Here is an 18,345-nt window from a genome sequence, read left to right on the forward strand (position 1 = left end):
AAATGAATTAAGCCACTCAACCAACCATAATCGTTTTGAAAATTTCTAACCGCCTTCTCTGAATCTAGCACTGTACAGGTCGAACTGGATTATCCGGGATTCGATTATCCGAAATTTTAAACTCGATTATCCGGAGTTTTTTTATGTTTTTGTTTTTCAATTTTTATGCATAAATCTGAGATAATTTGGTATTGCAATATATCGTCCCCTTAATGCTACAACTAGATAACTCGAAAATCAAAATTTTGGGATGTGCCACTTTGAAAATATGACCGTTTTACAAGGTGACGGTTAATCGCAGAGGATATGGTTGAAAAATAAACTTTAACTTGTGTATTTTGAATCACACGCTTATGAGCTGTAGGTATTTTACAGATCTAATTAATAAAAATGTTTTGGCATATTGAAGTCAAAAATTTCAAAATTCGAGTTATCTAGTTGTAGCATCAAGGGGACGATATAATATGAATGGTTTTGCAGTTTTAAACATATTTAAGAAAAAGGGGGGGATTGAAAAAGTGTTTTTTTTTTTGTATATGCTGGTCAAAATTTGTTTTCTCTTGTAAAGACCCCTACTGTTTCTAAAAATAATTTCTGGCTACGTTACCGCACCATATAAATAAAACGACAAAAAAAATTTATGTTCTTTTATCAAAGATTTCAATTTTTTTCTTAGTGATTCGATTATCCGGAGTGAAAAAAATCGATACTCCGGATAATCGAGTCCGACCTGTACTGCATTTGCTATCGGTAATGCATTGAAATAATTTTCATCGAGATTTTTTTTAAATTGAACAGAATTGTTTCGATTTTTTAACCCGTATGGGCCTGAGTGAAAGCAAAAATTCTAAAACCCTCACCGCTCAGTGAATTCTTAATGGATTCAAATGATTTTTTGTCAGTATACTGACACACATATCTAGTTTCTAGAAGTGGACAGAGGAACGCAGAGGTAATCCTGTGGTCGGAGTTATTTCGGTGGATCACTGGGTCAGGTCGGGTGAGAAGGGCACTGTGCGTTTGTGCCCCTGGAGCGAGGCAAATTTCAAGTCACAGATAATTTCCGGAATCGATTATAATGGGGCCACTACATGACGGAATTTTAAGAAAATTGCATCAGTGTAAACCTTTTGAGAAACAATTGAATTGGATAACTATGAGTTTTGCATTTGATAAATCCTACAAATGACCATTTTCATGTCCCGGGACGCCTCAAACTTACGATAAAGTGGCCAATTTGTATCTCAACATCAGTTTCAAGCTTTTGGGAACACATTTTAGGTTACAATAATGTTTGATATCTACTTTTCGAGAATTGAAACGGTTTAGCATCCAACAAATCTATAACCGGTTCTTCCGGGCATTACGTTCGAATGGCCACAACCGGTGTATTTTAAACGGTGCAAAACTCTTCATTAATAATGTTAAATATCAGATCTTAATGATTTATGCAAATTAAAATGATTGTCATAGCTAATAAATAAAGGTAACTTGGCATGTCCCAAAAAATAGCAATTTTTTACCCGACTTGACCCAGTAACCCACCGGAATAACTCCGGCCACAGGAATATTTATGAGTTCCTCTGGCCACTTCTAGAAACTAGATATGTAGCCAGTGAACTGACAAGAAATCATTTGAATCCGTTAAGAATTCTCTGAACCGTGAGGGTTTCGGTATTTTTGCATTCACTCAGGCCTATACGGGTTAAGATTGCTGATAATTGAATGAAGGATTCTTGAGCCTTACGTTTGAACAACAGTTCATATACTCACAATCTTCATTTCGCACTAGCGTATTATTCAGTACTCACTTTGTCAACAATGATGACAAAACTTCGAACTAGTTTTTCTCAATGTTAAATAGGTCCTTTTAAACAAATACGCGAGAATTGTTCTAACATTCGTAAAAAAAAAGTGTCCTCATATGAACATCCCAAATTCTGTGTGAAACAATTTCAGCGTGCAGCAGATGTGCTGAGGTAGAACACGAGAACGAGCGAAAAACAGATTAACAAAACTCTTACCCTCATCGTCGCTTTCCTCCCCCACCCAGCCCCCTAAACCATTTTACATTGTTGATGGCGTTCAACGCCCTCCATTCCCACCCCACATCCAGCGAGCTGTGACGAAGATCGGCTTTTTGCTCGTTCGGGGGGTGTCAGTTTCATCCCCCGCATCCACCATCACCCTCCCCCACCCTTCACAGCGACCGACTTTCACCTCTCACCGGATGAAAAGCGCGCGAGGCGAGACAAACGATCGAGCAAACGCAGTAATCGTAGTAGGCCATCCATCCACGCCATTCGGGGTGGCGTATTTTATTATCATCACCTAGCACCTACCCTCGCCTACTGTGCGCATGTGTCACTGAACTCGGATGCGGCCATCTCGCTCTTGCTCTTTCCCCAACCCAGAAATCACAACCGATCATCTCCGATGACTACGATGACGATGATGACGATGATGATGGTGAGATCGTTTCTTCCTCTCGTGCATTTGTCGTCACGACAATGGCACACGATGGCGTTTCGGCTCGTCACGTCGGACGGGCGGACGGTCGATCTCTCTCTCCCTCCCTCTTTCTCTGTAAGGGCATCGGACGAGAATGACGAACGTGATGCGCGATGATTGTGACGACGATGACGATGATGACGGTATTCCACAATGTTCCGGGTCTTTGAACTTTGAGTGTCTGTTGTTTTGGTTAGCCCAGGAGCGGGGAGGTAGGGAAGGGGCGAGAAATCGGGACAAGCACCTGGGACCCGGGAGCGATAGCTGGGGACGACGAGTTTTGACGAAGCTCCGGCAGGGGTGGATGGAAGTGTTGACCTAGATTCTGCGCTTGTTTTTTTTGCAGTTCATTCTAAGAAGTGCTCACTCATCGGGTTGAGTGTGCGTGTGTGCGGTAGACCGTAAACAGGATGGGAAAAAGGGAACGAGGACGGTTGATGAGGGGAGAGATAGCACCGAACCCGATGTCGTAATTTACGTGGGTGGATTTTGGCGGATAAATTATGCGTGGTTGAAAGGTTGTTTATGGATTTCATTAGTGGAAGAATAGATTAGGTTTTAAGATTGAACGTTCTTAGATGTTTATCATTAACAAAGTGAGTCACATTTCCAACAAATTCAAAAATTCGTTGCCTTTGAAGAACGTTAACGAGCCTGACAAAATTCAGATTGCAATTTTTCACAGTCTACTTGATCAGAATACGAAACAGGATAAGAAATCTAGTTAGCCGCAAAGATACTAGTTTGAGGACCAATATTGTTGGTTGTTTGGATAGCAACAGTAAGGTTTGAAATTAGAAACAGAGAGAAGTATCAGAAGTCATAATTTTCATAAAATGTTTCAGGCAAGACATTTTTGGCAAAGTAAATTTAAAGATACACTGCCGTGAATCGCAAGTCAGTCCCATCTGCATTTTCATCAAAATTGAGTTGATATCAGCTTTCAATATATCTTCCTATGATCTAGCTGCACTAACGTATTAATAAAGATCAAGTCGGATTGTCCCATAATGAAAAGTAATTGCAAGTCAGTCCCACTACAGGTTTTTTAACTGTGTAACATAACAACGAGCCATGTTTTGGTCATCTTTATATTTTTCTCAGAAGGATATCGGTGTGAGAAGCAAATTGTGAAAGTTTCATTAAGATTCGAACATCCCGCATAACCAAGAACTATATTCGTACTGTATCCCATAGCGTACACAACTTTTTGCAACAATATATCAATAATGTCGTACAACATCAAAAATAACAATAAATCGACAGTACTGCAAACGGTTTTTACAATTTGGTAAACAGTAATCGAGAAAATAACAATATGGAGAATAGGCGATTAAGTTATGTCACCATTTGAAAATGACGATTTTCAAATGGTAGACATACTATCCATTTTTTGGCTAATTTACCATCAACAAAATAGGTTTGATACAGTTGAACTGTAAATTGAAACAAAAACAAATACTGTAAGTGAAACAATTTATTCATGCTGCCATATGGTATTTAAACCCTATGCTTTACTGTTCCGTTACGTTTACATTGTATGGAAATAATGGATGAATATATGCTGCTTTGCGTTAGAAAATGAATAATCAACCAGCAAAAATCGACTTTTTCCTGGTTTCGTCACATCGCCATGCATTTTGTCTTTAAAATGCGACAAAATGAATGAAAATACTTTTTGGAACTTTGGTTTATCAATTTTCTGACATGCCGAATAAGAAGCAATAAAACTATAAACATATAAAAAGATAGACGAATCATCCTTCATTTAAATTAAATCTCATTCTGATTTAGGGTCTATTCACAAATTTCATAACGCTGAAGGGGGTGGATGAGTGTCCCGAAGTTGTTACAGCTCATACAAAATCCGAAAAATATGCATACAAAATGCGTGACGAGATATGTGAATAAACCCTTATTATTATTGAATACGTGAGCTTACCTATTTGATGTTTCCGACAAATTCAACTAGTCCAGTCCTGTCTGGTCTAGCTTTTCCTTATTGAACAGAATCGAACTCCGTATAGAATTTTCTCCCGTTTTGTGGCTGTTTCAATCTTCTGGAATTTTTTGAATATTCGTTTAGAAAACGGGTTTATGAACTTCTCAGGCCATTTTCTCAATGCCTACTTTTTACAGATGGGACTGATTCACGGCAGTACAATTGAAACGAAATCTGCTTTATTTTCTAAATTTCGCCCAGTGTATAAGGTTTCTTGCGGAAATTTGGTTTTACTAAAAAAAAAACAAGGTAAACAGTGAAATTGATGAAAATTTTACAAATTGTACTGATTTTCTAGCAATTCAATCACGTAACTACAAAAACAAATTGCTTCTCTATTTTACACATCATTCCTTTAGGACAGTGACATATAACTATTAAAATTTGTTCTATTCGAATAAAAAAATTAGTATTTTGTTTGTTTAGAAGATAAATTAAAATGTTTAAATTTGTTTATTTTAACAAAATTGATATCTTGAATCACATCAAGAAGATATCTTGTGACAAATTATTTTCCAGGCTACCGCAAAGATTTAGTGTTCTTTCAAAGATTTTTGAAAACTTTTCCTGGAATCGCACAAGGGATTATTCCAGGAATCTTAATATATATTTTGTCGAGATTAGTTCCAAAACGCTGTGCATCTAGTTTACCGACAATTCTGTCAAAACCGTTCTATAGATATCTCCAGAAAAACTCGCAGGGATTCTTCCATAGTTTCTGCCAGTTCAGAGCATATTTCTGATTTTTTTTTTCAAAAAACTTCATCCAAAATTTCTTCTCACAGCTCATCCTAAGAGTGTTTAACAATGATTTATTTTAGTTCTTAAAAGAGATTTGCCGTGAAATCAGTAGAAGATTTGTTGGCAATGCTGAAAATGCAGGGGTTCTTCGAGGATTTCTTGCAGAATTTTTTCTTGGCTATTTTTATGGAACGATCCAGGATCCTTTACTAATTCTCGTGTAACTATTTAAAATTACCTATATAACATTGAGAGGCTCTTTTTGTTTACTTCCTCTTAGTAATTGATTAAACTGACCCAAAATAACCTCTTCTGTTGCATTTTTGTATGAAACGCTAGCCAAGGACATTGTCTTTCGATCCATAGTGGAAAACTTCCCAAAAGCTTTATTTTTGCACTGTTATGAACGTAAGGGGCACGAGAAGAGAGAATCTCTCATTGTTATATACAGTATCGGGCATAAAAAATTCACCAAAGCCGTTTTCCCATACAAAATGGTCAAATTCAGAGTGCTATATCTCCGTCGTTTCTTGACCGATTTTTTTCATTTTTTCTGTGACGAACTACAAATTTCCTCAATTTTCGATAACTATTGAAAAAATTGTGTGAAAACGATTGGTTTAAAAGTTACAGATAGGTTGAATTTTGACATAGAAAAGCGCCAAAACGAAAAGTACTGTATCAGGTAAACTATGCGTCGTATCCTTTCGGTGTCTTCAGCGCATTTGGTCCTTATCACGATGAACAAATGAGCTGAAGACACCAAGATGCTACGACGCGTAGTTTTTCTGCTGCATCACTTTATGTCAAAATTCAACCTGTCTGTAAATTTTGAATCAATAATTTTCACACAACTTTTACGATAGTTTTCAAAAATTGAGGAAATTCGTAGTTCGTCGCAGAAAAAATAAAAAGAATCGGTTGAAAAACGATCTCCGCCGTTGAAGTTGATCTCTGAAGTTGACCATTTTGTATGGGAAAATGGCTTTGGTGCATTTTATATGTCCGATACTGTAGGTCCTTTTGAAAAGTTACGCGAAAATTTCGTTTTTTCCGACTTGTGGGTTCCCTCCATTGAAAAAAAAGGGCTGCCAGCAATCATTATACCAAGAATTTCTCTATGACTCTAAACATAGATCTACATTTAGAATTTTTTTTATCAATTTCATGTTTCAATTTGTCACTGCGTCTTCTGAATACAAGTTTTAAGAAGCATATACCATATGCTATATGTCACAGCCTACTTGATGTAGTAAAAAAAAAGTTGTAAATCGATCGAATTGCTTGATTTCTGGTAGTGATCAATTGGATAAACTTTCTACGCAGAGCGTTTTTTGTTTTCAAGACTTGCGCCCTTGAAAGTTCGAGGTGTGGCTTTGTTCTATTATAATTTTAACAGTGAAATATAGATGTTGGAGTGACCCTACTAGATATCTCATTGTTAGTTGATCTCAAATACTTTTCCACAAAGTTTTTAGAGATTTGCTACTGAACTTTGGAAGGATCTTATGCAAAGATTTAGTTTTGCAAGAAAAAGAAATCATGTGAAAGTCGACCGTAGATAGTCGATAGTAGATACGAAATTTTCATGAAAATTTGTGGGGTTCTTAACAGCAGTTGCCTAGTATTCTGAAACCCTTCACGGATTTGTAATATCGTAACGAAGAATCATGAAACTGTTTGAAAATCGCACAAGAAGCTGTCGAACATTTATAGCAGGAGCAAAGTAAACTATATCACAGCACGTAGTTCGTTGAAGGTAAACTGTAAAATTGGCTCCTTTGTCTCAGAATTTTCAAGACATTTGTCGGGATAGATGTGGGAGGGTAACCGCGAAAGATGCACAAGTTTACAGGGTTAATCTAAGGTTTTCATTAAATGGTGCTAACGAGATTTTTTTCGAGAATAATTCCAGTAGCTCTTGCAGCTATTCTATCAAGAACTGTACCGTTAATTCTTCCAAAGAACTTGTCAGAATTAGCCTTTAGGTATCCCAAAAAATCTTCCAGGAATCAATTAAATCTTTTACTGCAATTCCATAAGTTATTTCTATGTTTCTTCCAACTTCACTTAAAAATCCTTCTACACATTCATCCGGAAATTATCCCAAAAATGCTTTTCTTCCAAATCTTCAAGTGAATTGTCGATATAGCTGTATAAGTGCTACATGAAAAATTGCAAAAAAATAATTCTGAATCATTCTCCCGTCGAAAATTTTCGTAGGCTTCCTGGTGGGATTTTATTTCTTTTTAGATCTAGGTTAAGTAGGATTATTTCCATATTTCGTTCTCAGAGACTTCAGAAATGAGTTTCTATTTTGTTCAAAAAACGCGAAGGAATCCCAGCGGTTATTACACCAAGTTTTTTTTTTTAAGAGGAAAACTATCATTTCAGTAAACCGTTTTCAAACAACGTACAAAAGTGCAATCTACACTTTTACTAGTATTTGTTTAAGATCCGTCACTAATACAGTCGCTTCTCCACATCTCGATATCGAGATAGGGAGAGATCGAGACAAAAAACAAATCTCGCGTTGAGTATCATACAGGCGTATCTGTAGTGATCGATTTCTCTTCGTCAATTTTCTCTTTGCATTATTACGTGAAATTCAATCGATTTTCGAAACATTTTATCGTTCAGTACGATGAAGGACGATGAATACTTTCAACTGAGTCAAACATTGCAGTCGAAAACAGTCGCCCGACCAAGTAATTAGTTAAAGAGAAAATCGATGAAGAGAAATCGATCACTGCAGTTACGCCCTTATGATACTGAACGCGAATTTTTTGATGAATACTAGATTGAAAAACACTCCGTTGACAAGAAAAAGTACACAAACAAACCTCATTTAGCGCTCCTAATTTGTTTTGAATCCCAAAACTTTGGTCTAGTAACCTTTGATAATGGTCATATCGACGTACGGAGAGAAAATTGAATACGAAAAAACAACAGAAACACATCGAGATATGGAGATATCGAGATAAGGAGGATATCGAGATATGGAGAATGAAAATGTATGCAGACTGAAGGGACTTATGAAATCATCGACATAGGGAGAGATATCGAGTTGTAAAACATCGAGATGTGGAGAGTCGACTGTATTTCCCTACAATTGTGTTGTTTAGTGATGAAAAAAACACGGTTTTTAGTAGCAGGATTTAAAGAGCTCATTTTCTAAGTAGAACACGACGACTTAGCTTCGTCGTGTTCTACTTAGAAAATGAGCTCTTTAAATCCTGCTACTAAAAACCCGTCATTCATTTTGGCAGCCATGTTGATTTTGCAGCTTGCAATTTCAAAGTGATAAAACTCAGTAATCTCAAATAACATTGATTCAGAAAAGTATCACTACTTGCGCTTACATGCAGAAAGTATGCTGATACTTTTTCAGCAATGTCAGTGCAAAACCAAGTAATTTTCTTTAATTCGCAATCGTGAGACAAATTAGCCACAATCATCGATGCCAAGTCCAAATTTCAATGACGGCCTACTTCGCCTTAAAATAGATTTTAATCCGTTGACTCAATGACATTTCAATTTGCATAATGATAGCTCGTCCCGAAGTAAAATTTGCCGAGAGGTGATTTAAAAGTGATTTCGAACGTGTTTTGAAAATCGTACCAGGTCACGGAAAATTTTGAAACTTTTGATTATAGCTAATTTTTTTATCGTAGATTCAGAACATGTAAAAAACTGGATACCCCAAAACAAACCAATTGTATTTGAAAATAATTCGTACATTTCTTCCAGTAATATCCAACAACCGAACAGTTTTTTTTTAAACTTGGCTTCTGTGGAATCTGAAAATTGCCCATAAATCTTTGAAATGGTTTTTTTTTATCTTCTGCAGACAACCAAATAAAAAACAACATTAGAGCAATGTGGCCAGATTCCGTACCATGAAGCTGGTTGATCAAATGTTGACGGAACTTAAGGATTTTTTCATAATGCATGATACCCACTTAATTGACCCTAATTCAGCCCAATTTAGAGATTTTAGGCTATTATGAAGCGGAATCTAAGAGCAAATGGAAGTATCACCAAAACATCGACGAAATCTAAACTAAATGGGACGAACTAGTCAAAAATATGGGTGAAAATACTGTGCACAAATTAATGAACCATATTCCGGGAAAAGTCCAACCGTTTATTGTAAAATGGGATGAATTTTGTTTTATTAGTTTTCTTTAAGCTTATGTAATGCAATATATCCAATCGCAAATTCTTCTACAGTGCTCATTCATCTTCTAAACAGGCAACATTGCTGCATCTGGCGCGAAAGATAGCACACATAAATCATGGCTACTATGTTTTACTGCATATATCCAGTGATGCCTGCAGATCAGCCCAATTATTATAGCCAAAGTTTTTCAACTCATATAAAAATCAATAACTAATTACAGAGGCGTCCGATTTGAAAACGTTATTCGGCAAACTTGTAGCTGATGAATGTATCTTACATTATCAACGTTGCTCTAATTCCTAAGAGCACATGGGCAAACACTATGACCGATTTAATTATTTGCTTGCTTTTCCCATAGTAATTCCCATAGAAACTTTGAAGGGCTTGTGCAGTCTCAATTTTCATCCGAAAGAGCTCAAATTTTGGGAGGACACTCAGAATTTGATCTTGAATCGAATGAGCGGTGTGGAGCAAAAACGATTTTTTGAACCACTCTAGTAATGCATCATTTGAGTTTAAACATAATTATTTTTTGTTGAATTATAACCAAATTATTTCAATTTGTGTATGTTCCAATTCTCAATGGGCCACACCTTATTCCTGTTAAAGTTTTAGATATTTTTTCAAGATCATTCCAACGAAAAGGCTTTCACAGTTTTCTAGAACTATTTTATTAATTTTTCCCTTGATTTACACCAACGATGCTCAGCTTGGACTCTAGTGCGGGCCAAATCGAAATTTTCCATCAGGGTAATAAATATACTTTAAAGAATATCGATTGGTATCAAGAATAATACAGTGAAAGTTCAGTGCAATTTGGAAATTGCTAACGAGATCCTAAAAATTCTTAGCGGGATCCTAAATGTGCGATTCTGCATGATTCCAGCGGTATTTTATAACATCAGTAACATCTGGGGATTCCTAGTTCGAGGATTTCCTGCAAGCCTGGAGAATCAGGAGTATCCCAACGGTATTCAGAACTTTCCAAATAAGATACTGATGATTCCTTGCATAAACCTTAGAGTTTTCAACGCATTTTTGAGAATTTTTAGTAGGGTCTGAAGATTTGAAGCAGACTCTATTTATTTTGTTGTGAAATTCAGAAGCTTTCAGTGAAGCTATTTGAATTTTCCGTTGAATCTAATGCGTTATAAGAGAACTTCAAGTACGCCTAGTGGGATCTTGTGGATTTTCATCGCTTCATTTTTGATTTCCTGAATTTCAGTGGAAATTGTTGACTTCTAACATTCTAGAATGGACTCTGAATAATTTCTACCTGAATTCTCAGCAAGATCTCATCGAAATCTACAAAACAAAAAACCATGAACAACTTTTTTATGTATTTGGTTTGTTCAACGGATAAATAGCGTTCCTCTAACTTATCCATGAATTCTCTCTATTTTTTCCAGGTATGCTCCGAAAAACTTTTTCAATTGAAAAAATAAATTTTAGAATTTCTTTCAAGGGGTTTTGTACAAACCACGTGATCCTCTGTTTGGGCTCTTTTTACCTGTTCCTTAGAGATTAAATGGTTTAAAGATCGCCTCAAAACATTTTCCAAATTCTTTACGAAGAGTCTATCTGAATATTCCTTCAACAGTCTGTTTTCAAACAGTTTGTTTTTCGTATTTAAATCGCTCTCGTAAAGATGATCTTTTACTGTAACCTTTATCAGATTTCTCTTTCTCCTCCACAGAAAAAGGTGGATCTAATCTTTTTGGAGTTCAAAACGAGGATTGTTTGTGCTTTGATTTGAGCTCCAATATGTCTTTGAGTTCTTTCTTCTGGATTATTAAAGTATATGGAAAGGAGAGCAGGATGTTAGACCGAATGCCGTTAGGCCGAATAAATTGTTAGGCCGAAAGGGTCGTTAGGCCGGAATAACATTTGACTAGTTAGGGTGTAATACAAACTACTGTTTAAAATGGCTAACACATTTATCAATAGTTCAGCAAATGCTAGATATATTTTACAGAGGATATTGTTGACAATATAATACAGATAACCTTGACTAAGCTCATAACAACGCATTTCGCCTAAAATAAATGTGCCTTACGACTCATCAAAACTGTCAACCATTTTCGACCTAATGAGCCTTTCAGCCTAACAGCTTTCGGGAAAACGACATTCGGACTAACCCACGTAATATAAGTAGCAGTTCTATCAGCTGAAGTATGCTTGAATACTACTCAAGTTCTAAAGTTCTTCAGCTCAAGTTCATCAATCCGATGTTTGATATTCAATAATGGAAAAATCATTCCTCAACAATCTCCTTCAATTGTCACCAAATCAATTATCATTCAAGAATCCGTCATTCAGTCAGCAATCATCAAGAATTAAAAACCAATTTCGGTCAAATTCAGAAACATTCTCATTAAAGATAACAAGTGCAATGCAATGATAGATTTTCTTCGATGGAGGGCAAAAAAATGGTTTTGAAAATGTATAAAACGATGATAATTATTTTGCAATGTTTGCATATTATTTGTATAATTCAATTGATAGTTATCACAAGTAACTGTATTCCGCAGCAAACATCAAAGAATGTCCAAGCAACGAATGTTTCGGATTTTACTTAAGTAGGGAACTCAAAAGTTCACTCCTGTTAGATTTTGATTTCCAATGAGACTATATCGCTGAATAATGGAACATAACATAACTCATCTGCTTAAGAACAACTAGAAAGTTCAAAACAAGTTCAAGTCGAACTTGCTGCCAACATTCATTTTGTTTAAACAAGTTAAATGAACTTAAGTTCGATTATTTGCTTAAAAAGTGAGCTGCTTAAGCAAAATCATAACCTTTTATCTGAACTTTTAGTTGCTTGGGTGAAGTTCGTTTCAGTCAGATCAAATAAGCTAAGAATCATGGTTGCATTGATACTCCCCTCAAAAATTTCTGTTGAGAAAAGAAAGAAGTATTAATTCTTTCATACTTAAAATGAAGTACGGATAATATTTTTAGTAAACTCAATAATGATAATAATTATAATAATTTCAAAATTGAAGTTATCTGAAACTGGATGGATTTTATTCTGGTTTTCGTAAACTATTGTTTTTTTTTTTTTTGAGGAGTGATCCAATGGGCACAAATTTGTTAGGTTATATTATGATTAATTTAAGAATATACAAAATTTCTCTTTTACCTATTTTGAACCCTATGAAGAGGGTTTTATTTTGTTGTACCTTTAGATTTTGCCTCTATTACTTATCTTTTGACAGATATATGTCCTTATCTTTACAAAAATATGTTTGAATTCATGAACACATTTGTCTACAGATTTTTTTTTTAAATTTATGTGTAACGTGAGCATAGCTCCTTAGAAAGTTTATGAAATTTATGATCGTTCAGTTTAATGACTATGAAATATGGCGAAGCTTGTTAGACTACTTTAACTTGAACGAACATTTTTCTAAATATAAACTTAATAATTGGCTTCCTAATTCGTTACGATTCCCTACCGCCACTCTACCCCACAAAGAATAACCGTTCCAAAGTTCAAACCCCATGCAATTAGGGAAGCTCCCTTCTACCTTTCGAGCATGATACATGCATGCATGCAAACACACTTACAAAGCTCTCACAATTCCCTTGTTATTTCTCCCGTCTGGGAAGAAGACCACAATTTGCCCCCGATTCCTCGTTGGCCTCATATGTTTTACCGACTCTGACTCTGACTCTAGCTCTGGCTGGCTAGCTAGTTCTCTGGTCGTTGGCCCCTGGCCGTCGTCGTCATCATCATCATCATCATCATCATCGTGGTCCCCCTAGTCCTGACCACAGATTTTACACGACTTTGACGACTGGCAGCCTACTACGACTTCGATCATAGATAGACACAGAAGGTGGATGACCTGTCCCCCCACTTTTGTCCCCCACCTCCCATCATACGAATGCACAGGGTGGAGATGCACTGCGCTGTGTGGAGAAGAGCCGAGCAAAAGGCAGAAGCGCTAACTAGAGTGTCCATCCCGGGACATCCCGGGACAAGAAATCCCGGGATTCGACAAATTTCGGGATTTCCCGTTTCCCGAGATTTTAATTCTGACATCCCGGGAATCCCGGGATTCCCGAAATGTATGCAGAATTTGATGAAAACTACTAAATTCCAATGAAAAACAATGACATTTTTCCTCACTATCAACCTTGTTTGCTAAAGTAGAAGAGCATAATGGAAAAGGGAATAAACTAGTTATTATTTTCATGAAAAGATCAATTTACCAAGTAGGAAAAACATATTTTTATGTGTCTAGTTGCAAAGTTTTGATGCTTTACTTTTCAACATTAGCCGTTTTTATAAGCATATGCTGAGATAACAAATTTGAAAGTACACATAAACTGCCGCAAATCGCAAGTCAATATCATCTGTAAAAAGTAGGCATTGAGAAAATTGACTGCGAAGTTTTCAATCTCGTTTTCCATACAAATATTCAAAAAATTCCAGAAGATTGGAACATGTTTCGATCTGTATGGTACTTTCATAATTTGCTTTTGATTCCGTTATCTTTCCAAGAAAAGTATAAAGATGACCAAATAACGATTCATTTTTGTGTTACACGATGTGAAAATGCAATGGGACATGCGTTTACTTTAAATTATGGGACAATTCAACTTGGTATTTTCCCCAATTGAAGAAAAAGTGATTTTTCGTTAGTGCAGCTGAATGATAATTAAAGATATAATAAAAACTGGTTATCAACTCAATTTTGACCAACATGCACATGTGACTGACTTGCGATTCACGACATTATACTTCAGTCATTAATTTTCAGAAATTAACTTTTAGCATGATCTACAATACCTTCAATGATCTTTAATCGTTGCTTTTGTTCTAAAGTTTTTATGACTTCTCAAATGTTTGAAACAAATTGCTTTAAAATTATGACTTAAGTTTTTGCCATACTTCTATTCATAGGTGTTATATAGAATTTGAATAAAATCCATAGGAAACCAGTAATGAGTCAAGCTAAGTTTTGATTTTTGTTAGGTTACTTCGTCAGAATAAGAAAATCTTATCTTAAATGCGATTTGCTATTTATCAATTAATTAATTAACCTATTGTTTTGAAAAGTAACATTACTGTTTATTTCATTGAAAAAAAAATTGTATTGTTAAATTTGTACTTCCATTTCAACCGAAATGTTAGTTTTATTGAAAATTTGATAAATCCCGGGATCCCGGGATTTCCCGGGACAAGCATAGATTTTTGTCCCGAATCCCGGGACGAACAAAATGACCGGGAAATGGACACTCTAGCGCTAACCAAAGCAACCCATGACGTCACGGTGATTTCCTGGTTTGCGCGCGGATTGCTGCGATGCTTGTTGGCTGCTTCACACATTCTCACTCGCCGCGCGGTGTATTCTGCTAGCTGCTGCTGCTGCGGTTTGGGGTCGATGAACTGCTAACCAGCGGCCAACTGCAGCAGGCGAAAGAAGCAGAAAAAGCACAGAAGAGAGAAAAAGGCAGTTCAACAACTTTGGCTCCCCTTCTCTGTTCCACGTTTGCTTCTAATCTGGTTTCTACCTTTCTCCGCGCGCACACTTTTTCGAGATGTTGTTTGTTTTGAAAGAGTTATAAAACTACAGGCTGAAATTAATTGCTGGAAAAAACCATCCGAATCGGGGCCTGGTCTATTTTTGGAATTCGCTTTGCTCCGGCACCAAATTGGGTCACAATCGGGATCGTTCTGGAGCGTGCCACCACATGCTGGAAGCGAAGGCCCCCAACCCAACAGGTATTTCGTATCCTCGTGCGCCCAAATCCTGACTCAGTCGAACCGAAATGCCCCCGGGAAATACCAAACATTTCTTTCCCCCCTCGCAAACCGCGCGCCAACTCACCATGGAAGAGCGCGATTACGCGACAGCATATTAGCGGCAGTGAATGTCATCATCAGCCAGCAGCAGCAGCAGCAGCAGTGGAGGAAGCGAAGAAAGCTCAGTCCGTCGTCATATAACAGCAATATCCACGATGGATGCTCGGGTTAATGAACTCGCACAGTTGAAACACAAACAGAAAGTCCCACTACAAGCAGCAGCGGCAGCAGAAACAGCAACAGCATACCAAACAACTTGGAAGCAGTTTGGCCGCGCGACAACACAACGACGACGACGACGACGGCGAAGAAGAAGTTGGAGAAAGCCATTAGTGGTAGGCAGGAGGACGAAGGAGTGAGTGGGGGACAGTCGCAGCAGAAGCAGCAAAAGCAGCAACGAGTGGTCCGCGAGTGAAGGTGTTGCATAATGCCTCTGCTGGTGAAATAATACGCGCATTGTGGCTTCGCTGCGTTGGCGCTGGTTTCGGGAAATCGGATGACGATTTCGAATCGAAGCAGGCTTTGGCTGCCGCTGGCTGATGGTAACGACGACGGTGTGATTTGACTGAATTGAGTTGAAACAGTCGGGTTGCTTTGGTGGTGGGTCCTCCAGGAGGATTTTTTGAATAACTCTTGAATTTACTCCGTGAGTTATTGTATGCGTAATCGGACAAGGAACGATTGAAGTCATTTTTGAACAAACAAAGGTGGAAGGGATATTGATTCAGCTTTTTTGAATAATCGCACGGAAAAGGGGTCGCGATGTGATTCAGCATTTTTGAGTCATGCATCGATTTTGAACCAAAGAGTGTCTCATTATCCTCATTATCGAGTGATTTTCTGACATAGGATTTCGAAGCACAATCTTTTCCAAACGACAATAAGACAAATTCAAATATTTTATTAGTTTAATGTTACTATCACTTTTGAAAACCAATAACTTCCCACCAATAATGCATCTTCTGATGTCAAACAGTAACTGGCAAAAATACAATCTGTCTTTTGGAATTAATACTACAGTTAACTCTGCCTTGCTCGATATTCCGTATCTCGATATCGAGTTAGAGAACCATAGTAAAAGTTGGTTTTCATGGCTAACTCGATGGTCCCTTGGATCGCAGTTGCATTGGTTTTGTGTTCCCTAACTCGATAGTCCCTTCAATATCGAGTAAGGGAGAGATGGCTGTATTTTTAAGAAAAAGCCCAAGAAAACAACATATTTTATTACTTTTGGGCTTTCTTTTCATCAAACTTTCCGAGATGTTCCACGCCTTAAGCAAACTATGATCTGTTTTATGATGTAAGGAGTCATACAGATCATTTTCATACGATTTTAAACTATAATTTACTCAATTTATCACGTTTTTTTTTAATTTGAAACGGGAGTGACCCATTTTGCATAAAGACGTTTCGCATAAGGACGTTTGGCATAATGGACGTTTCACATAAAGCAGTGTTATACAAGAACACGTAGCATTTTAAATAAGGCATATAATTGTCATTGTACCAAATGTCCATTATGCCAAACGTCCTTATGTGAAACGTCTTCATGCGAAATGCACCACCCTATTTGAAACACATTTATATTTAATGACCTAAAGCTTTCGGATAACTTTGATATTTGCTTCGGGAAGCTTAAAAAACACGTATTGGGGGCCCCATACGGAAACATTGTCAAATAAATAGCGCTAGAATTGAAATGTTTGAGTGGAAAACTCATTTCTAGAATTGTTTAATGCATACTATCATGAAATTATCAGGCACAAGCTTTTGCGTTTGAAATTAGTATTGGAATTGGTTTTGATCCAGCATTTGATAGATTTTTGAAAGATGTCATTTGTCTTGTAAGCAATAGTAGAATGGCAGTTCAAATCAAAAAGTTTCTTAAGTGAAGATATTCTGAAAAAAAGTAAAAAATATGCTCTTCTGGCTATTACATTCCATGTCTAAAACCGTTTTGAAGGGACCATCGACCCATGGAAATATCGTGTCATGGAACAGAAATGCTGTGTGAAGCTGTTTGAAGGGTACATCATAGTAAACATGAAATTTTGTTTTAGTATAATTCTATGAGTCGATATCGAGCCATGAAACATCGACTCATAGAGATTTCACTGTATATGCTACAGTCACTCTATTCACAGTCTAGCGGGTAGAACTATCGGTAGAGGTAGAGTGGTTGAATCGGTGGGCAGTATTGTGACCATAGATATATTTAAACCAAAGATTATTAAGAAAAAAAAATCACATTGAAGAACAAATAACAAAACTTTATTGATTTTTAAAAAAAGTCAGCTCAAAAATGTTCGACGAAATTTGACCTTTATTGCAACTAATATTGTTCGATCGAGAAAAAATATGGTTTTGTCATTGTTCAACCAAGAAGGTCGCTTGAAGGCTTGATCTTTTTGCTCAGTTGCCACCGATTTTAGTGAGATTATCACGTTGCCAGTTCTTGGGATTTTCTGTTCGCCAGACTGTGCATATAGTGACTGTATGTTATACTCCACTGAGGCCTTAAGTGTCCGATATGATTAAAAAAGGTACTATCATTGGCATGTTCACTTTTGATATTAGATTCGTGATCACTTTTGAATTATTCCTCCCTAAGATATAGAACGCCACCAGTTGTAACGCGGATTAATCAATTTCTGGTGCCTAATATAATCCATTTCTATTTTATTTTATTTTTTTTTTAATTTACAATTACTTCATTTTTTAACCCTCCTATACCCAAATTTTTATTTTCGATCTAAATATAATTTTTAGTTGTCTAAAATCGTTCTAAACACGATTTGAGCAATGATTTATTTTTATTCGCAAATCTATGAATTTTGGTTTTTGATTTTTATAAATTTTATTTTTGAACATCCCTATCCTATTTCATTTTTTCTTGAAGCCTCTTCTAGTTACCAATTTTTGGCAATAATAAAAATTCGGCAAAAAGTTTTTACGGCACTTTTAAAAATAATAATTTTGAAATATTTTTCTGAAAATATTTAAATTTCCTTGTAATTAACGGAAAAACAGGTTTGAAATTATTTTAATACCACCAAGCTTTTTTTTGTTACAGGTTAATAGTAGATAAAT

The 18,345-nt window shown here is 36.5% G+C and overlaps 1 protein-coding gene across 3 annotated transcripts in view; it reads left to right on the plus strand.

Annotated features, from left to right (window-relative positions):
* Positions 1-18,345, plus strand: part of LOC5569135 (ecdysone-inducible protein E75) — a 240,102-nt gene that overhangs the window by 175,781 nt on the left and 45,976 nt on the right. The window lies entirely within an intron of this gene.

Source organism: Aedes aegypti, chromosome 3, assembly GCF_002204515.2.
Source record: "Aedes aegypti strain LVP_AGWG chromosome 3, AaegL5.0 Primary Assembly, whole genome shotgun sequence".
Classification (NCBI taxonomy): Eukaryota; Metazoa; Arthropoda; class Insecta; order Diptera; family Culicidae; genus Aedes; species Aedes aegypti.